The 23,038-nt window shown below is 42.2% G+C and overlaps 1 protein-coding gene across 1 annotated transcript in view; it reads left to right on the plus strand.

The window, feature by feature from the left end:
- Window positions 1–13,410: 13,410 nt before the first annotated feature.
- Window positions 13,411–23,038, plus strand: part of LOC124596263 (serpin B6-like) — a 253,035-nt gene continuing 243,407 nt past the window's right edge. Inside the window, exon 1 of the mRNA XM_047135338.1 lies at window positions 13,411–13,456. The gene's annotated coding sequence lies outside the window, so the exon portion shown is untranslated. The remainder of the gene's footprint in view (window positions 13,457–23,038) is intronic.

A 23,038-nucleotide genomic window follows, 5' to 3' on the forward strand; every position in this document is an offset into this window, starting at 1 on the left:
CAATATATAAAGACACAGAAATGTCATATCTTCAGGTAACAAATAGAGGAAAAGAAATTATAGTACAATAGATGGAAATAGGAGGATATGCATTTCCAGTGTTACAGAGTATACTGGTCCATACATTATTGTACATATTCCGTGTGATGGATGTTATTTACTTGCGTATCCTCACAATGGTAAAATCAAAGGACTCAATGCACACAGAGAATTCAAGAAATTCTACCATGTTTAAGTATCACGTTTCACATCTATCTATGCACACGAGTGAAACAAGTAACCCATGGTAAAAAGAAGTCTTCGATTAGGGTAAAGTAAGCACACCGATCCCCAGAACATCTGAAGTTGGACATTGACTGTTGATATTGTACCACAGACACAGTCCCTTTGACTGATCAGAGATGTTGCTAAACCTGCTCAAAGATGTAAACAACCTTGCATGAGCAGAGCCTATTATACAGAGGGGATCCGACAGCCGATCAGTTTCAGTCATTCCACCAAGAAGGAGGTACACGGTTCGTGTTGTAGTATGTAGTTCAACCATGCCCAGATGGTCAATACTGCGGTTCGATCATGTCCGCATTGTTGCTTTGTGACAGGAAGGGCTCTCAACAAGGAAAGTGTCCAGGTGTCTCAGAGTGAACCAAAGCGATGTTGTTCGGACATGAAGGAGATACAGATGGACGAGAACTGTTGATGATATGCCTCGCTCAGTCCGCCCAAGGGCTACTACCGCAGTGGGTGACCGCTACCTACAGATTATGGCTCGGAGGAACCCTGACAGCAACGCCACCATGTTGAACAATGTTTTTTGTGCAGCCACAAGACGTCGTGTTGTGATTCAAACTGTGCGCAATAGGCTGCATGATGTGCAACCTCACTCCCGATGTCCATAACGAGCTCCATCTTTGCCACCACGACATCATGCAACGTGGTACAGATGGGCCAAACAAAATGCCGAATGGATCGCTCAGGATTGGGATCACGTGCTCTTCACCTATGAGTGTTGCATGTGCCTTCAACAAGACAATCGTCAGAGACCTGTTTGGAGGCAACCTGGTCAGGCTGAACACCTTGGACACACTGTACAGCGAGTGCCGCATGGTGGAGGTTCCCTGGTGTTTTGGGGTGGCATTATGTGGGGCCAATATACGCTGCTGGTGATCATGGAAGGCGCCGTAATGGCTGTACAATACCTGAATGCTATCCTCCGACCAATAGTGCAACCATATCGGCAGCACATTGGCGAGGCATTCGTATTCATGGACGACACTTCGCGCCCCCATCGTGCACATCTTGTTAATGACTTCCTTCAGGATAACGACATCATTTGACTGGAGTACCGTATTTATTCGAATCTAAGCTGCACCTGAAAAATGAGACTCGAAATAAAGAAAAAAATTATTTCCCGAATCTAAGCCCCACCTGAAATTTGCGACTCGAAATTCAAGGGGAGAGAAAAGTTTTAGGCCGCACCTCCAAATTGAAACAAAGTTGGTCCATTGGAATATGAGACACAATTTACGTCCAATGAATGACGATACAGCGACAGTAGTTTGGTTCGAGTCGTAAGCTTAGCAGTTAAGCTTTACCAGGTAGCCATTGCTGTGCATCAGGCGCTCCGTCCGTATTTATACGAGTACCCTTCCTTTTTCACGTGCTCCGTCTGGTTTGAATCGATTGCTTATTTTGCTTTGATCTGATAAGTGCCGTTTTCTTTGTTATAGGTGTTCACGTCACTCTAAGCTGAAAATGCCTTACTGTACTGTGCCATGCATTGTTTGTCACATTCTGATAGTGCGTGTTTACGGCCTGTCGCCGCTCGCGGCACGGCTTGCTTTTGTGCGCGCTACCGCTGCTTAAAAAAAAAAGAGAGAGGAATCGTCTCATTAGCAAAACAATGGCAAGAGACTGCTATTTGTTGTTACTTACACTGCTGCTTTCTTTGATAATCATCAACAAGAACCAAATAATAGACTGCGTATGATAGAACATCTTCTGAACGAGAGTTAGGCGAAAATTTTTCTCCGTTTGAAAATCTTTGCGGCCGCTTCTTTAGTACATCAAATTCTGCACAGAAATTAGAGTCATCTTAGATTTAAAAATCTAGTCAATTGCCCTGCTTCATTTCTGACTATATCACTAATAGGCATAAGAATAATATGAATATAAACATGACACGATACGTATATTCTTCCGCGTTTGCTGTTGTCTCACTCTAGTTTAGTAGTTTATTAGGCAGACAGGATTTAAATGAGATAGCAGCAAACGTGAAAGAATACATGGCAAAATGTCTATATTCGAATTATTCTTATGGTGAAGAGAATACTGCATGTGATTCACATTTCATCAGGTTCCTATTAGCAAACCATCTCTTCTCACAGGTAGGAAAAAATTCAGAACGTAGAGTTGGCCATATTGACAAACATCCTAAACAGTCTTGCCAGTCGGATTTTCGTAGTACATTGAAATTCTGCTACATTCGAAGATGAACAATGCGGAATTTGTATTTACTTCATTGAATAATGCATGAAAATGCAGTGGTCGAAACTCGGGGCGGAGAAAAAAAGCTCGTCTTCCACCTTTCTTTTCTTTTAATTTATTTACTGACGCAGAGGTTTTGGCGCCAGTATTTATCTTTGTGCCTACAAAGCATGCCTGTGTAGCGCTACATATATTCGACAGCAGAAGTTAGTTGTAGCGGCACCTACCAACATTTTTCAGAACTTCCGCTTGCTTTGCACTCGATTCTGAGCCGTAGGCGGTTTTTTGGATTACAAAAACCGGAAAAAAAGTGCAGCTTAGATTCGAGTAAATACGGTAGCTACCTTGTTCTCCAGACAAGAACCATATCAAACATGCCTGAGATAGACTGAAGAGGGCTGTTTATGGACGACGTGACCCACCTGCCACTCTGAGGGATCTACGCTGAATCGCCATAGAGGAATGGGACAGTCTGGACCAACAGTGCCTTGGTGAACTCGTGGACAGAATGCCACGATGAATACATTCATGCATCAGTGCAAGAGGAAGTGCTACTGGGTATTAGAGGTTGTGAACAGCAATCAGGACCACCACTTCTGAAGGTCTCGCTGTATTGTGGTACAACATGCAATGTGTGGTTTTCATGAGCAATAAAAAGGGAGGAAATGATGTTCATGTTGATCTCTATTCCAATTTTCTGTACAGGTTCTGGAACTCTCGGAGTCGAGGTGATGCAAAACTCTTTTTGGTGTGAGTATATTTTATTCAGCTACGTGAATCAGTGCATTTCACTACCTTTGTTTACATTTGTCAGTGACTGTGGACACAATAAACAAGCAAGTTAGGACATACACATTAAATGATGGCTTGCCTTGTTAGCACAGGGTTTACTTGGAATTTTGACTAAGCAGCTTATAATCACAGTGGTATTTCAGTTTTAAGTTTATGTATGAAGGATTTTGGAGCGAACAATTAGCATAGATCTCGGAACAAAGTAGCTGTAAGTTTTCTTTATGCCACTTGAGCATCAAGATTGTAAGGTACAGGGTAAGTTACAGAAAATATTGGACTCCCTAAGGTACCGGTACTGCATAAGTATATGATCACGTGAGCACATCTCATGTTGCAGAGAGAATATTTTTTATCTGACATATCCACACCACTTGGCATTATCTGTGAATACATCGAGCAAAACTGTATTAATCTTATTTTGTATGCTGCAATGATGAAATGATTTGTGGCTGCTAATGAAAGTTTAGTGTGGTATATGCTATATGCATGACAACCTAATCTAAGTGTATCTAAAGATATAACCTATGAATAAAAAACTAGTCTGATCTTACTGAAATACAAATAATTTTTCAACTTTATCCACACGTTAGAGTGCAAATACACCGTTGAGGTACGATTTGTAAACGTTGTCTGAGGCAAACTTAACACTATCTCTTATAATAAAAAAAAGAAATATGTTTGAGGTAAGTTACAGGAAACTAAACGGCAGAGAAATAAGGTAAGGCCGAAAAAATCATAATTCTTTACAGGTGGCGTTCATCGAGATGCTACAAGGCTTCAACCAGCGATGAAAAGCAACTGAGTTACACTAATGTCTTTATGATTTATGATCAACTTTATAAAATGTTAGCAGATCACTGAAATGTACACTACTTGACACTCAGTACCACCAGAGATTTTTAATAGTCTGTCTTGTGTTTTCTTCGACATGAAAATATTAAGAATCTGTGTTGACCTTAGCGGAATACATACACTGATTTTCTTTTACATTTATAATATTTTATCCAATCTGAGTTGAAGATATTTTGTGGAAGAAGTAAAGCAAGGAGTTACTAAGGTCACGTACAACTGAAAAAAAAAAAAAGAACTGTGCACGTACCAGTGATACAATGATGAGTACACGAACACGAAAACATGTACAAACACAAACTTAGGAAGCAGTATAGCATACAGCAGCCAAGCTTCATTATCAATCTGTTGTTTGTATTACCTAGCATTTTAATTTTCTATTTATGTGTGAATTTAAGTATAGTGATTTGTTTATATATATGTTTTTATTTCATTCTACTTTTTTTTATGTATGTACCATGCATTGTTACAATGTTGGGTGATGTAAAGATGAAATCCCCCCCCCCATTCTGAGGACCAAACAATCCAAACATCAGTTTTCTCTTAATGTTTTCAGATCAGACCAGGTCTTCAACAGTGGAAAATATATTCAAATTCAACACTGTCCACAGTAAAGTGTCTTCTTCCAAATGACTTATCTTAAACTCTTGGTGCTATCACAGGGCTCCTTGAAAAGACTTTAAAAAAATAACAGGATGAACAGCCCCCTTGGGTTTAATCTGAGGCAAGTGATTCCCACTTTTGTTCTTCCTATGTGCAATTAAAATTCAAAATCAGAATGTATGTGTATTTGAATATATCCTGGCAGAGTTGCCAGTGTCTGTAAAGTGCTGAAGGAAATTCTGCAAGAATACGTCCTGTAATTCTAGCAACAACTAATCCCTTCTTCACAATACAGAACTTAATAACTGCACATACCTTGGAGAGGATCGGATTTTGGAATTTAATGAGCAGCCCCTTCCATTTAGGGCATTGTCTATCTGCAAGTGTGTGCCACTTCAAACTTTCTATGAGATTTGTAACGGTCTTGCCATGGCTAAATGTATCAGTCATGAATCTTGCCTTGACTGAGTCCAAAATGTAATCATCTAACTGCTGCAGTGGATACTGAGGACAGGCATAAAAGGAGCACTGTTCATTGTCCAGACATGGATTAGATTAGATTAGATTAATTATTAATTTCATAGACCCATAAAAGAGGGAATGGGTGTGGATGCAGCTGGAGGTGATGTCTGTTGTTTGAGGTGGTGCAGTGAAGTGGACTGAGGCTCACGAACTGCCTAATGGATGCCCTATTCCCACATGCAGTAGCTCATCTGTCACAGTTTTAGCTGCATGCATACTATTTTCCACTAGACACTGCATTTTAAAATGCACCAATGGTCCACTTGTGCTGTGTATTTGATGCATGGTATCATGTCTGACTCGTCGCTATGGATCCTGGCTATTTAGCAATAGTTTGGTATGGGTGTCACACCCCTTTGGGGGTACATGCACACATTGAATATTATACTGACAGCCCAGAATATTGCTCTGGGCACTGTGTGCTGTGATGTGGCTGCTGTGTTGTACAATGTTACTGTTGATGCTTAAGTGTGTGGTGCTGTTGCTGTTCGCATTGTAGTATCATGCTGTCTGTATTGAAGTTTTAAGTGCTGCATTGTCCTTTGATAAATGAATTCTTTCATGGTTGACCACTTCATACCTCACAATTGCATCCAACAATATGCAGTTCAGTTTGCCTGCAGGAAGAGAAGTTTGTAGATTCAGTGTGTGATTTTGTTTCACGAAATCAGCTTGCACATGTACAAATTCCTACAAGATAGATCAAAGAAAAGCAACCTACGTTTATAACATCTGTAGATTTAGACAAAGCTTTTGACAATGTGGACTGGACTGCACTCTTTGTAATTTTAAAGGTAGCAAGGATCAAATATATGGACCGAAAGGTCGTATACAACCTATACAGAAACCAAAATGCGAGTACAAGACTCGAAAGAAGTGAAGTGGGAACTGGCCAACTGATACAAATACATGAGTGTAACACTTTGTAGGGATAGGATGGAATGATCACATAGGTTCAGTCGTGAGTAAGGCAGGTCTTGTCTTTTTACCTATGTGATGCTCTGTTGCCTTCACGATTTTATCTCTCAAAGCTACCCACTCGTTTCCTATTGTATTCCTTTTCCCTGTTTCAATCAGATGTTGCCTAATGCTCTCACTGAAACTCTCAAAAACCACTGGCTGCTACAATTTTTATCCTATCTCTATAATTTCCAACCTTTTTTACAATTTCTTCAGTTTTAGTCCGCAGTTCAAACCAATAAATTCTGGCCAGAGTCCAGATCTTCTCCTGGAAATGTCTGACACTTTAATATCTGGTTTCGAAATTTCTATCTTACCATTATGCACTCAAGCTGAAACCTTCCAGTGTCCTAGGTCTCTTACAGGCACACAGCCTTCTTACATGAATCTTGTACCTAGCATCGGATATGATTCAATTAGGTTCTGTGAAAAACTTTGCCAAGTGGCTTTCACTTCCATTCCTTCCGCCCAGTCCATGTTCTCCTACTACGAGGCTGTTCAGTAAGTAATGCAACAAATTTTTTTTCTGAAAAGGGTTGGTTTTATTCGGGATTCCAATACACCATATTATTTCTCGCTCTTCTGAATACAAAACCCTGTATTTCAACTTACTCTCTGTTCAGTCTAATGGCTTACGCCACCTCACTGGGAGGACGTATATGCTCGCATGGTACCACTCTACTGGTTGGCGTGGGAGCCAACGTCCTGCTGCATGATAACGTCCACATCATCCCTTACTGCTTCCAGCGGAGTGCATCCTTCGTTTGACCAAACAGATGGAAATCGGCATGTGCGAGATCCGAGCTGTAGGGTGGTTGAAGAATATCAGTCCAGTGAAGTTTTGTGAGTTCCCCTCAGGTGTGTAGACTTGTGTGAGGCCTTGCGTTTCATGGAGAAGGAGAAGCTTGTTTGCATTTTTGTGGCGATGAACACGCTGAAGTTGTTTCTTCAGTTTCCTGTGGGTAACACTACACACTTCCAAGTTAATCGTTGCACCGTGAGGGAGGACATCAAACAGAACAACCCCTTCAGGGTCTCAGGAGACCGTTGCCGTGACTTTGTCGGCTGAGGATTCGACTTTGAACTTTTATTGGGAGGAGAGATGGTGTGGCGTCACTCCGTGGCTAGCAGTTTTACACTACTGGCCATTAAAATTGCTACACCACGAAGATGACGTGCTACAGACGCGAAATTTAACCGACAGGAAGAAGATGCTGTGATATGCAAATGCTTAGCTTTTCAGAGCATTCACACAAGGTTGGCGCCGGTGGCGACACTTACAACGTGCTGACATGAGAAAGTTTCCAACCGATTTCTCATACACAAACAGTAGTTGACCGGCGTTGCCTGGTGAAACGTTGTTGTGATGCCTTGTGTAAGGAGGAGAAAGGCGAACCGCCACGTTTCCGACTTTGATAAAAGTCGGATTGTAGCCTATCGCGATTGCTGTTTATCGTATCACGACATTGCTGCTCGCGTTGGTAGAGATCCAATGACTGTTAGCAGAATATGGAATAGCTGGGTTCAGGAGGGTAACACGGAACGCCGTGCTGGATCCCAAAGGTTTCGTATCTCTAGCAGTCGAGATGACAGGCATCTTATCCACATGGCTGTAACGGATCGTGCAGCCACATCTCGATCCCTGAGTCAACAGATGGGGACGTTTGCAAGACAACAACCATCTGCACGAACAGCTCGATGACGTTTGCAGAAGCATGGACTATCAGCTCGGAGACCGTGGGTGCAGTTACCCTTGACGCTGCATCACAGACAGGAGCGCTTGCGTGGTGTACTCAACGACGAACCTGGGTACACGAATGGCAAAACGTCATTTTTTCGGATAAATCCAGGTTGTGTTTACAGCATCATGATGGTCGCATCCGCGTTTGGCGACATCGCAGTGAACGCTCATTGGGAGCGTGTATTCGTATCGCCATACTGGCGTATCACCCGGCGTGATAGTATGGGGTGCCATTGGTTACCCGTCTCGGTCACCTCTTGTTCGCATTGACGGCACTTTGAACAGTGGACATTACATTTCAGATGTGTTACGACCCGTGGCTCTACCCTTCATTCGATCCCAGCAAAACCCTACATTTCAGCAGGGTAATGCACGACCGCATGTTGCAGGTCTTGTACGGGCCTTTCTGGATACAGAAAATGTTCGACTGCTGCCCTGGCCAGCACATTCTCCAGATCTCTCACCAATTGAAAACGTCTGGTCAATGGTGGCCGAGCAACTGGCTCGTCACAATACGCCAGTCACTACTCTTGATGAACTGTGGTATCGTGTTGAAGTTGCATGGGCAGCTGTACCTGTGCACGCCATTCAAGCTCTGTTTGACTCAATGCCCAGGCGTATCAAGACCATTATTACGACCAGAGTTGGTTGTTCTGAGTACTGATTTCTCAGGATCTATGCACCCAAATTGCGTGAAAATGTAATCACATGTCAGTTCTAGTAAAATATATTTGTCCAATGAATACCCGTTTATCATCTGCATTTCCTCTTGGTGTAGCAATTTTAATGGCCAGTAGTGTATTTCCCTTTCGAGGAGATGAACCCATGTTTCATCGTCTGTGACTATGTTCGACAAAAAGCCGGGTAATATGCAAGCAATTGCACAGAGATGGGGTCCTTCGTTGCTCTTCTGTTGGGCTGCAGGTAACTCAGTGGCCAAACACCTTTGTGTACGTCAACTAGTGGACGAATGTGTCAAAAAAGTGTGTCAGCAATACCAACAGAGACATACAGTTGATCAGCGAGGTGTTTGATGGTGATTTGTCGATCACCTCGAACGAGAGTGTCCACACGTTCCAACATTGCAGGAGCTACAGCTGTGTGCGGCCGGCTGGTACCTGGGAGATCGAACAGGTTTGCGAGACCTCTTTGCGATGATGACACATGCCTCGTCTAATGACTCATTTTCCTTTTATTCACTGCCAGATCTGTGTAAACATCCTGCTAGCGCCTATGAATAACTACTATGCTCTGGTTTTCTGCCAAAAGAAACTCAATGACCGCTCTCTGCTTGGAATGCACCACCGTTACAGACCCCATTTTGAAGGCTACGTACAGCGCCGCACCTATCAGGATAATAATAGAAAAATTGTGGAATAGTAAGTGCAAAATTAAGTGGATTATAGAAATCAAGTAAGATATGGATGAGCTACATATTACGTTGGAAGACGTAAGAAACAAAACTGACAAAATCAGGAAACTCACAGACAAACAAATCAGACTGCAAACGAAAATCAACAAACAGACAAAAGGAAGGGTGATTTCCGATGAAGAAAGAAGGATGAGATCAGAGAGAATGAAGAAGTACTGGGCTGACAGGAAACTGAAAAATCCTTTGTATAAATTTGGCTAGAGTGGTCCAATGAAGGCCATAAAATGTAAATAATAATAATTATTGAACGTCCCTCGCATTTTTCCATTTAGTCTTTTTCCTACTACCGAATTCCAGTTACCTACCACAGTTAAATTTTCCTCTCCTTTAACTATCCGAATAATTCTCTTTATCTTGTCACACATTCTGACAATCTCTTCATCATCTGCGGAGCTCTTAAGCATATAAATTTTCAGTGCCGTGGTGGCTGCTGGCTTATTTCTATTTTGGCTACGATGATGTATTCACTATGCTGTTCATAGTATCTTAACTACATTTATTTTTTCTTATTCATTATTAAACTTACTTCTGCATTACCACTAGCTGATTTTGCGTTGGTAACCTTGCACAGACCTGACAAGAACTCATGTTCTTCCTGCTACTGGACTTCCCTAATTCCCACTATTTGATTTCAGCCTATTCATTTCCCTTTCTAAATTCTCTAACCTATCGACCCGGTTGAGAGAGCTAACATTTCGCGTTCCACCCGTAGACTGCCAGTTTTATCTTTCTTGATGACGACACCAACTTGAATAGGTCTCCTTCAGAGATCCGAATGGAGGACTACTTTACCTCTAGAATACTTTACCTGAGAGGATGGCCTCATGATTTAACCATACAGTATGGCAGTATGTCATCAGGAGAAAAATATCACAGCTGTAGTTTGCCCTTCGTTTCAGTCGCTCTTAGTACCGGCACAGCAAGGCGGTATTGGCTAATATTACAAGGTCAGATCAGTCAGTCATGCAGACTTTTCCCCCCGCAACGGCTGAAAAGACTGCTGCCCCTCGTTAGGAACCACAGGCGAGTCTACCCTCATTCGTTGTGGATGCACCTACAGTATGGCTCTCTTCCCCTACAGATTATAAAATTTCCAAAATCTTTTTAAAAAAACTGCAGAAAGGTAGTTTGTCTTTGGTGGATGGGGGCGGTGAAGGGGGGGGGGGGCGAGGCGGGAAGGGCGAACAGCCAAGTAGGCAGGATCACCTCGGTACGGCTTTGCATAGGAGATTCAGTCACATACAAAATGTATGTGACGGGATATCCTCTGTCAGTGTTTTAAAATTACACGTCAGTTAAGTACACGTAAACACGTCTCAAGCATTAGCCAGTACAGGAAGGGACCTATGAGCGTATGAAGTGTGATCAGCATGTCGCCTTTCCCTCCAACAGTGACTGACAGTAGATGAATTCTTATGATGCCGCTGCTTCTTTGTTCAAGCAGCACCTCATTTCGCCTCATAGCGTCTGAGTGAATACAACATGCATTAGATGAGTATGTGCCAAGCAAGTTCGTAAGAGATGTAAAAGAGCCACCGTGGTACAACAACCGAGTTAGAAAACTGCTACGGAAGCAAAGGGAACTTCACAGCAAACATAAACATAGCCAAAGTCTTGCAGACAAACAAAAATTACACGAAGCGAAATGTAGTGTGAGGAGGGCTATGCGAGAGGCGTTCAATGAATTCGAAAGTAAAGTTCTATGTACTGACTTGGCAGAAAATCCTAAGAAATTTTGGTCTTATGTCAAAGCGGTAGGTGGATCAAAACAAAATGCCTGACACTTTGTGACCAAAATGGTACTGAAACAGAGGATGTCAGACTAAAGGCCGAAATACTTAATGTCTTTTTCCAAAGCTGTGTCACAGGGGAAGACTGCACTGTTGTTCCTTCTCTAGATTGTCGCACAGATGACAAAATGGTAGATATCGAAACAGATGACAAAGGGATGGAAAGACAATTAAAATCGCTTAAAAGAGGAAAGGCTGCGGGACTAGTTCGATTTTACACAGAGTACGCGAAGGACTTGCCCCCTTCTTGCAGCGGTGTACCGTAGGTCTCTAGAAGAGTGTAGCGTTCCAAAAGACTAGAAAAGGGCACAGGTCATCCTCGTTTTCAAGAAGGGACGTCGAGCAGATGTGCAGAACTATAGACCTATATCTCTAACGTCGATCAGTTGTAGAATTTTGGAAGACGTATTATGTTCGAGTATAATGACATTTCTGGAGACTAGAAATTTACTCTGTAGGAATCAGCATGGGTTTCGAAAAAGACGATCGCGCTGTTCGTCCACGAGACTCAGGGGGCCATAGACACGGGTTCCCAGGTAGATGCCATGTTTCTTGACTTCCGCAAGGCGTTTGATATAGTTCCCCACAGTCGTTTAATGAACAGAGTAAGAGCATATGGACTATCAGACCAATTATGTGATTGGATTGTAGAGTTCCTAGTTAACAGAAGGCATCATGTCATTCTCAATGGAGAGAAGTCTTCCGAAGTAAGACTGATTTCAGGTGTGCCGCAGGGGAGTGTCATAGGACCGTTGCTATTCATAGTATATGTAAATGACCTTGTGGATAACATCGGAAGTTCACTGAGGTTTTTTGCGGATGACGCTGTAGTATATCGAGAGGTTGTAACAATGGAAAATTGTACTGAAATGCAGGAGGATCTGCAACGAATTGACGCATGGTGCAGGGAATGGCAATTGAATCTCAAGGTAGACAAGTTTAATGTGCTGCGAATACATAGAAAGAAAGACACTTTATCATTTAGCTACAATATAGCAGGTCAGCAACTGGAAGCAGTTAATTCCATAAATTATCTGGGAGTAGGCATAAGGAGTGATTTAAAATGGAATGACCATATAAAATTAATCGTCCGTAAAGCAGATGCCAGACTGAGATTCATTGGAAAAATCCTAAGGAAATGCAGTCCGAAAACAAAGGAAGTAGGTTACAGTACACTTGCTCGCCCACTGCACTGCTTGAATACTGCTCACTGGTGTGGGATCCGTACCAAATATGGTTGGTAGAAGAGATAGAGAAGATCCAACGGAGATAAGCGCGCTTCGTTACAGGATCATTTAGTAATCGAGAAAGCGTTACGGAGGCGATAGATGGACTCCAGTGAAAGATTCTGCAAGAGAGACGCTCAGACGCTCGGTACGGGCTTTGCGAAAACATACGTTCAGCGAGGAGTCAAGCAGTATATTGCTCCCTCCTATGTATATCTCACGAAGAGACCGTGAGGATAAAATCAGAGATTAGAGCCCACACGGAGGCATACCGACAATCTTTCTTTCCACGAATAATACGAGACTGGAATAGAAGGGAGAACCGATAGAGGTACTCAAGGTACCCTCCGCCACACACCGTCAGGTGGCTTGCGGAGTATGGATGTAGATGTAGATCCCGTACCGGATCCCCTCCTTCAGAAAAAAATTAGGCGACATCATGACAGTCCTTCCCCAACGCAAGCAGTGGCGCAAACCAATCGACTACGGAAACGGTCTCTGTCTCTGCAGTTAATGTCTGGTCAGCTCCACGTTTAATACCGTACTAGTTACCACGAACTTTTAAAAATAGTACAGTTTAATCGTTTGTCGATGCGTTGTTCACCCATTTTAGTTGTTCCTGGGGCAAGAAGTGTGGCTCAATTCCTTCCTGTCTCATAAAAAAAACGAAACACGTGGTTCGAATCTATCACGCAAACGATGTTCCGTTCTACTTGTCAATCTCAGGAAATATACTTCTTGCCAGTAGGCAAGTTTTTTCTGAACTATCAGCTCGAGAAATAATAAGTTGTATGATAATTCCCCTCTGAAGTGACAGCATCCTACAGTATAGTTATTGCATCACTTTAGAAGCCAGCGCTCTCGATCTGCTTTGCGACACAATTTTCCTGAAGAATGAAGGGAGAAAAGCTCCGTTCACGGCGCACATAAGGAAAAGTAATTCGCCGTAGGGGCATGACGTCATCGCAGGCTCGGTGGCTGGAGTCTGCGCGTAACGCAGTAGACGTTCTGGCGCCTGCCGTCTAGAAGCATCTCTGTGGCAGCGTCGAATACAGAGGTAGGTGCACAGTACGCAGTTTCTATTTTCGGGTTTTATATGCAGTTGTACGCATAATGAAGTCACTAATCCTTTATGGTATGTCGATGTTTAAGGCCGGATTGTTTGTAGCAGCTGAGTTTTCCGAACAACTACTACAAAATTACGCAGCAGAATAGTTTTATGCAGTTGTAAGCCGATTTTCGAGGAACTCTTTAAATCTTGCAGATCTGTTCACGTTACTACGCAAATGTACTGTTCAGGTCAATACGACCTGACATTAAAATAGTTCAAAAAACTTCTGACATATATTTTCGTACAGTTGTTGACATTGTTACATTCCAATTGGTTGTTGAAAATAATAATAATACCAGTACCCAGAACTTTATTTTTTAAAAAATCTGTTAATAATAATAAAACTAGAATGAAAAATACTCCTTTCATAGTACAAAAAAGGCGAATACGTCCTGGTCAGAGTTGGGGGGAAGTAGCTTCTCGACTTATCTGGCAGCTTCAAATACATTTAAATCACAACATTTTGACATATACGAGCTTTTTTACTTGTTAGTATGAGAACCCACATCTTGTAGTACACTGCATCATGACATACGTGATATCATGTCGTATAACATGACACATACTATCGTGTCGTCCAACATGGAATTTGTCATGTCTTGCATTATAGGATACAACATGTCATTATTGTTTAGGATGCATTCAACCCCACTCCTGGGATGGCACCCCCACTCTAGGATACTTTCTAGTATAGACGCATCCCACTATCTAGAAGCACATAAATTTGTATCTGTTCGCTCTTACACCTTTACCATTCTTGTAACAGGGTTTGGGTTTGGGGGAGAAATGGTCGCTGGTCGCCACGGGGAAAAAATCAACCCCGCCCCCCCCCCCCCTTCTGGCGCCCCGATGTAAAAGAAATTGTTCTAGCGTTCCCCAGTAACAAATTGATCCCCAGATATTTTACCTCCACCCCCCACCCCCCGGAAAAACTTGTTTAACTTGTACATGTAAGCTCTTCTGCCATGCAATGTTATCTATGGCTGGCGAATCTTCTGGGTTTTTAGCATAGGGTCAGGGACTTCAGCCAGTATTTTGCAAAATGCAGGTATGCCAACACTTTGCAGCTAGGAGAGTTTACTGCATTGGGTAAGTATGATTAACTCATAAAATAAACACGAATTTGTCAAGATGATTTGATTTTAATTTCTTTGGATCTGCCATGTAAGTAGTGAAGCTAGTTCCCTTTTATTACATTCCTAACTCTGCCAAGGACATACTCGCCTTTTTTGTGTTTTGATATAAGCGTTTTTCATTTTGGCTTCCAACTTTTACTGTTACGCAATTCTGACATTATGCCGCCATACCTTGGCTACCGATGTAGATTTTTGTTGACTCAGGCGATGATTGAGACGGTATAATTTTGTTTATTGGTTTCGAATCATGTTGTTGGAGTCTGGCATTGTTGATCTGGCACCTCTCTGGCTACCTACCTAGTACGGTTGAACCTGTCCAGTGCAACCTACGGTATCCGTGGAGCACAGAAGCCTCACTATCAGGTCAAGGTCACGTGCCTGCGAAAGGTTTTCTGTTCCATTTACCTTTTAAATTTTTCGTATTTTTTATTTTCATTATTTTTTTAAATTTTTTATTTTTAAAATTTGCGTTTATTGTTACACCCATTGTATTCATATACGCATGAGAATGTATATGCAAACATAAAAAAAATAAGCACAGATACTAAATACAGTGCATAAAAGAACAGCAAACATAAATACAACATCGAACGAAATATTAAATACTTGGCGAAGTTTATGACAATAATTTATGTAAATAGTTTATATTACGTAGGTAAACTTACGATGCGACCATGTTACATGTATAACCTTACTTGAAAGCTTGCTATGTCGGAAGCCGAACGATTCGCGCAACAAATAATAAACTTTTGTAAAGCATACATCAGTTATTATCTTTTATCTTAAAATTCTTGTCATTGTTTTTTAAAGTATGGAATAATGAAAGCTGATAATTAAGAAACGTCCGCTAGAAAGCCTCACGTGAATAATTGTGGGCCGAAACGTTGGAACAACTAATCCGAATTACATACTAGTGTGAACTACAAAACAGTGTATGCACTACAAAATTGTATCAACGTTTCAGTCTTGTACAGAAAATGACAAACTTAACTTGTTTTTTCCCAAAATATTTCTACAAGATAGCATGTAAGTTTTTAAATAAAACGCAGTAAAACATTTTCCGTTGGTTAGAAATAAGGTAAACTTTTTTTTTAAATTATTTTTATAACAGTTCTCGGGTTAGTTTAATTTTCTACGTGGCCATAGTAAAGCTTTAAATGCTAGGCATAATTCGGGTCTAGCGCATGCGTTATTTTGCACACCCAAATATTTTACGATGATTTTAAGCCAATGGTGAATAAAATCTTTAACGGATAAACTACGAAACGATAATTAACTGTAATGACCAGTTTTTTTAATTATGTCAAAATTCAATACATTTCTACGAAATAGTTTCATGTGCAAACGCGTGGGTTTCTGCACGTAACCCCAAAGATGAAAGATTTTTGCAAACGCTTCTGATAATTATCGTAAGAATTTTTTTTCTTATCATCTGTATCACTTTAAACCGTCTAAGCACATGCGACTTCAGGCGTGGCGCCTTACATCGCTCCTGTCAGCAAAGTATGGTCGGGAAAATGACTCTGACAGTGACAGTGACAGATGGTCTGAAGCGGGTTCAGTTGAGTACGTACGGTAGTTTTAATTTTCGTCTGCTAGAGGGCAGTAGCGGACAGGACGAAGCAGAAAGAACTATGATGTAGTTAAGAATTTTGACCACAAGAGTCCCGTAGTACACAGAGACATTCCAGAAACAGGTCAAGATATGTTTTTGTGGATTGTTCTGTTTATTTCTTGAAGGCTTTTTTTGTTTATGTTTATACAGTTTTGTATATGCTTTTAGTAGTATGAATAATGCGTGAATGTGGTCTAAAGCAAATATATAGATCATTGTTCTACTGATGAACGCTCTACGGACTAGTGTGAGAAAGTTTTAAGACAATGTGAATGCAGATGACGGGGAATTTTGTATCATAATATGTTAAGTAAGTTTATGGTAAATGGAAAGCTATGTCGAGTGCAAATGAAAATAGTTAATAACGTAAAGTATAAACAAAATGTCGGAATGTTAAATATTTAATTAGAGAAAAGGTGCAGTTCGAAAGTGTGTTATTTGTTGATTGGTTAGTCATGAAAAGCGCGGACTAGGCCTAACGAGGGAGAATAATGTTTTTCTATTGGCCTTAAAAAAACTGGCCAATCAGAACGGAGTATTCTTCGCGCGTCTTTTCTCTGGGAGATATACACTATGTGATCAAAAGTATCCGGACATCCCCAAAAACATACGTATTTCATGTTAGGTGCATTGTGCTGCCACCTACTGCCAGGTACTCCATATCAACGACCTCAGTAGTCATTAGACATCGTGAGAGAGCAGAATGGAGCGCTCCGCGGAACTCACGTATTTCGAACGTGGTCAAGTGATTGGGTGTCACTTGTGTCATACGTCTGTATGCGAGATTTCCACACTCCTAAACATCTCTAGATCCATTGTTTCCGACGTGATAGTGAAGTGGAAACGTGAAGGGACACGTACAGCACCAAAGCGTACAGGCCGACTTCGTCAGTTGACTGACAGAGACCGCCGACAGTTGAAGAGGGTCGTAATGTGTAATAGGCAGACATCTATCCAGACCATCACACAGGAATTCCAAACTGCATCAGGATCCACTGCAAGTACTATGACAGATAGGCGGGAGGTGAGTAAGCTTGGATTTCATGGTCGAGCGGCTGCTCATAATCCAACATCACGCCGGTAATGCCAAATGACGCCTCGCTTGCTGTAAGGAGCGTAAACATTGGACGATTGAATAATGGAAAAACGTTGTGTGGAGTGACGAATCACAGTACACAATGTGGCGATCTGATGGCAGGGTGTGGATATGGCAAATGCCCGGTAAACGTCATCTGCCAGCATGTGCAGTGCCAACAGTAAAATTCGGAGGCAGCAGTGTTAAGGTGTGGTCGTGTTTTTCATGGAGGGGGCTTGCATCCCTTTTTGTTTTGCGTGGCACCATCACAGCACAGGTCTACATTGATGTTTTAAGTACTTTCTTGCTTCCCACTGTTGAAGAACAAGTCGGGGATGGCGATTGCATCTTTCAACATGTTAGAGCACCTGTTCATAACGCACGGCCTGTGGCGGAGTGGTTACACGACAATAACATCCCTGTAATGGACTACCCTGCACAGAGTCCTGACCTGAATCCTATAGAATACCTTTGGGACGTTTTGGAACGCTGACTTCGTGCCAGGCCTCACCGACCGACACCGATACCTCTCCCCAGTGCAGCGCTCTGTGAAGGATGGGCTGACATTCCCCAAGAAACCTTCCAGCACCAGATTGAACGTATGCCTGCGAGAGTGGAAGCTGTCATCAAGGCTAAGGATGGGCCAACACCATATTGAATTCGAGCATTTCCAATGGAGGGTGCCACGAACTTGTAAGTCATTTTCGGCCAGGTGTCCGGATACTTTTGATCACGTAGTGTAGAAAGCTTACAGCAGTCTAAGGAGTTGGGGCCCAGCCTTTCAATGGTATGGTCGTGTGCAGTATGAGCTCAGAAGAAAGTTATAATTTGCTAGTTTTAGTTGTGCTACATTTTTCAAGATTGTTTTAAAGTGATGGCATATTTATTCCTGTGCGTTTTCTTAGAAAGTACGGATTTTTTAAAGTAATTTTGTATTTGAGGAAAGACAGTATTTCCGCTAGGCATATTGAGCTGATCGGTGAGTAAAAACTTGAGTGCATTAGATACCGATAAAATCAATAGCGTGGCGAGCATTTTCATTTTAGAACATCCGTGCTTAGCAGTTGTTCAGATTTCAGGATATACGTTACCATGAACTTGCTAAAGTGAATGAAAGGGTTAGTGCATGATTGTGCTACGATTAGTACGGGCTTGGTAGTGAACCTTTTACATGTCAAGGTTCAGAATATACCGACTTTTGCCAGTATTTCCACCTTTCATTCAAAATTAAGACCTTTTCCCGGTTCTTAGAATAGTTAAGTCGTAGCAGTACGGTAGGTTTCTGCTCGGTTTTGCTACCAGCGATCTGCTGCAACGAGTTCGCAAGTAGGTGCAGGTAATGGACGAACGTACCCACGTCGCCCCAGACTGACGAACACCGAATTTTACGTGCATTTTATGTGCATGTTTAGACTACTATATCGTGGCAAAGGGTAAAGTTTCACAAAACAACAGGATCCCATTAATTACATGTTTTTGTGCATCTTCTTACAAAATTTGAACCGATTCGCCCAAGTTTGAAACATGGAAGTGAAGCACGTAAGAAAAGTCACAATAAATGTGTTTTTTGCACGTAAAATCCGAATGAACCTAGATTTTTGGAACCGAGTTTCCAGTTTTATTGCGAAAATGTGCATTTTTAATTATTTAATTCACTTTAAACCGTTTCCACGCCTTCAGATCACTCAAGAACAAATTTTATATGCTGCATTCACAAATTCAAGCCATCGTATCTCAACAACGGCTAAATATTAAAGGATTTTTTTTGTTATTATTATTGTACTTTGTGCATTTAACTACCTTCGTGTAAAGTTTGATCCGATTCGTACAAGTTTAAAAGTACAGAAGTGGCATGCTTCAAAAACTTCCCAGAAAACGTGTTTTTTTGCACGTAAAATCCAAACAAAGGAATTTTTTTTTTTTTTCAAACGGTTAAACGTTATCTTAGACCAAGGTTCGATACACCGGTGGACGGGATTTCAACCATCAGTCTCGATCCATTCCGGAGTTACTTAGGGGTGACTGGTTTAGCACATAAAATCTGAACGAGGGCGATGGTGCACACATCAGAGGCTGCTACCCAGGTGGGGTACAATCAGGAGCTTCGTAGATTAGGCGACCCTCCATCCAATCCGGATAATGACAGCTGTAGGAGAGCGAGAAGTATGTGTGTAGGTTTGAAAGAAATGCCTGCTAAAGATGAGTGTATTATAGTCCTAGTGGTTAACTGCCGAAGCATTTGCAACAATTTGCTAGAGTTCGAAGTGCTCCTGAAAAGCAGCGAAGCTCATATAATACTAGGTACAGAAGAAACCTGAAATTGATAGCAATGAGATTTTTGGGGAAAATTAAAGTGTATATCGAAAGGATAGGCTAATGGGAAATATAAGTGGTCGATTGAGACAGGAAACTCAAATCCACCGAGATAGAAATTTAAGCTGCAGGTGAAGTTTGGGCAATACTCTGTATCAAGGATGGGCATAAAATGGTAATTGGATCCTTCTATTGCCCACCAGACTCATATACTGATGTAACCGAAAACTTTAGAGAAAACCTCAGTTCATTTGTACGTAAGTTCCCTGATCATACTGTAATCATCGGTAGATAATTTAATCATCCAACACTGAATTAGGAAAATTACAGTTTTGTTATGGTGGGCGTGGCAGGTCATTCTCAGAAACATTACGAAACGTCTACTCTGAAAACTACCTAGAACAGATAGTTTGGGATCCCACTCACGATGGAAATATATTGGATCTAATGGAAACAAATAGACCTGACCGTTTTGAGGATGTCCACATCAAAATTGGTATCAGTGATCATAATGCGGTTGTGGCAACAATGATTACGAAAGGCAGCTAATATCCCACCGAGGAACTTGAAATTTCCGTACAGGACAGGGGCATGTAGAGAAACTATGGCTCAAATGTAAAAGAATTATTGATGTTCACTGGATAGACATGTTCCCAGTGGAACAGTTCATAATGGTAGGGAACCTCCATGGTATATAGCTACTGTAAAGAAACTTCTAAAGAAACAGAGATTACTTCACAGTTGGTGTAAAACAAAGCATTGGACTTTAGATGGAGAGATATCGAATGAAACCCTTTTCGCTTCAAGAGGGAAATGCGTGAAGCCTTCAGTGGCCACCGTAGCAGAATACTGTCAAATGATCTTTAACAAAACCCAAAGAAATCCTGATCGTATATAAAGGCTGTTAGTTTCAGCAAAGTAGTGAATGAGACAGGAACTGAAACTGACATTAGGAAAGAAAAAACTCAAACCCTTAACTTTGTTTTCAAATGTTCCTTTACAAAGGAAAACCCAGGAAAACTTTCCCAATTTAATCCTTATACTACTGAAAAGATGAGCGAAATAAGTATTAGTGCCAGTGGTTTTGAGAAACAACTGAAATCGTTAAAATTGAACAAAGTTCCAGGGCCTAATAGAATCCATGTCAGATTCTATATAGAATTTGCGGCTGAGTTAGTGTCTCCTCTAACTATAATCTCTCGTAGATCCCTCGATCAAGAAACGGTGCCCAGTAGTTGGAAGAAAGCTCAGACAACACCCTCATACAGTAAGGTTTCACAAAACTACCGTCCAGTATCTTTGAGATGATTTGTTAAGAATCTTAGAACATATCTTCAGCTCAAAAATAATGAGGTATGATGAACAGGATGACCTCCTCCATGCCAACCAGCAAGGATTCCGAAAACTTTGATCATGTGAAACCTAAATCGCGCTTTTCTCACATGACACACAGAAAGCTTGGGATCTAGTATTTCTTGATTTCCAAAAAGGATTTGATTCAGTACCACACCTACGGTTATTGTCAAAGTTCGGCCGTATGTAATATCAAGTGAAAGTTGTGACTGGACTGAGAACTTTTTGGGAGGGAGGACACAGCATGTTATCTTGGTTGGAGAGTCATTGTCAGACGTAGAAGTAACTTCGGGTGTGCGCCAGGGAAGTGTGTCGGGCCCTTGCTGTTCATGTCGTACGTTAATGAGCTAACGGACAATATTAGTAGTAACCCCAGACTTTTTACAGATGACGCAGTTATCTTAATGAAATAATATTTGAAAGAAGCTGCGTAAATACTTGGTCAGATCTTGATAACATTTCGAAGTGCGACGGCTGTGTTGGCTACGCTACAGTCTGTTGCGCAAGGCGGGTGACCTTGAAACGGACTTAGCCGCTGAGGCGAGTGCCGCGCAGGATCGCGCTGAGTTTTAACTAAGCGCGATCCGCTGAGTAAAAATACTTCCGGTTGCGTTATCGCTTATCGGCAGGAAGTGTGACGTCATATCAGCACTCGCAGGGCTCTGCAGCTGTGTAGCGAGGCCACTGCATTGCAGATTGTTCACGAGGCAGCAGCACGCAATACACAGCCATGCCTTACCGTCGCAGAAGATACACAGGGAGGATGAGAATGCCTGTCTACAAGAATGTTGACACGTTTGATATTACTCCGAAGCCAACAGGACAACAACAATTACTTGGAGGACCAATTACTTTTGTAGGATGTAAACTAAATTTTTCTTGCACAACTAAGGAGGTGCACGTCACAAAATGAAGAAATTTAGTATCTTATGACTATAACATCAGTAAGTCGTAGGGATATGAAATGGGATGATTACATAGACTCTGTGGTGGACTTCGGTTTATTGGAGTGCCATCATCCTAAAAAAAAAAAAAAAAAAAAAAAAAAAAAAAAAAAAAAAAAATAGCTCACAGGTCCATTCCGGCGGGATGAAGAGAGTAGGGGCGTCAGCGGGTACACTAAGAGGAAGGAGACACGTGGGGTGGGAGATGAAGAGGCAAGACAAGGCAGGAGGGAATGCAGAGACACTGAAAGGGGGCACAAGAGAAGGAGGGGGAAGCCGCTCAGGAGGAGAGAGGGGGAGGAGAGGGAGCCCTGAGGAGGAGGCAGGAAGATGGGGTTAGAGTTGGTAGGAAGGGTAGATGTCAGGGCGGAGCTCACCATCTGGGAGGGGTAGATGGTGGAAGTTGCATTGGGAGAGGAGGTGGAGGCTGTGAAAATGGAGAGAGGGTGGGACACAACGGTAAAGGCGTGGCAACTGGTTGGGGGTGGAGAGGAAGGGAGACACCAGGGGGTGAGGGGGATCTAGGCGGCGGACAATATATAGTGTGCGGATGTGTTCAAGGAAAAGGAGAAGGTGGGGGAAGGGGATGAGGTCGTAGAGGATGCACGTGGGGGATGGAAGGCGGATGCGGTAGGAGAGACAGAGTGCATCGTTCGAGGATTTGGAGGGCTTTATAGAACCGGGGATGGGCGGAAATCCAAGCTACGCTGGCAGAACTGAGGATGGGCGGATCAAGGATTTATAGGTGTGAAGGGTGGCGAAAGGATGCAGACCCCACGTCCGGTCGGACAGGAGTTTCAGGAGGCGGAGGCGGTTGTGAGCTTTGTGGAGGATGGCAAGGAGATGGGGAGTCCAGGTGAGGTGGCGGTCGAGTGTGAGGCCAAGGTATTTGAGAGTAGGAGTGAGGTGGATAGGACGGCCATAAGTGCTGAGGTAGAAATGATGGACGTGGAACATCCCCAACTCTCTTGTGGTTCCCTTTTTAGGTATTCCACGTCGACGTCTGCTCGTAGATGCGTATCGTCGGTAGGTTTTCCGGTTTTACTTCCCGACGTGACAGCGACGACTCTCCAATGAGGTGCGGGCCTTGTG

The sequence above is a fragment of the Schistocerca americana genome, chromosome 2 (genome assembly GCF_021461395.2).
Source record: "Schistocerca americana isolate TAMUIC-IGC-003095 chromosome 2, iqSchAmer2.1, whole genome shotgun sequence".
NCBI lineage: Eukaryota > Metazoa > Arthropoda > Insecta > Orthoptera > Acrididae > Schistocerca > Schistocerca americana.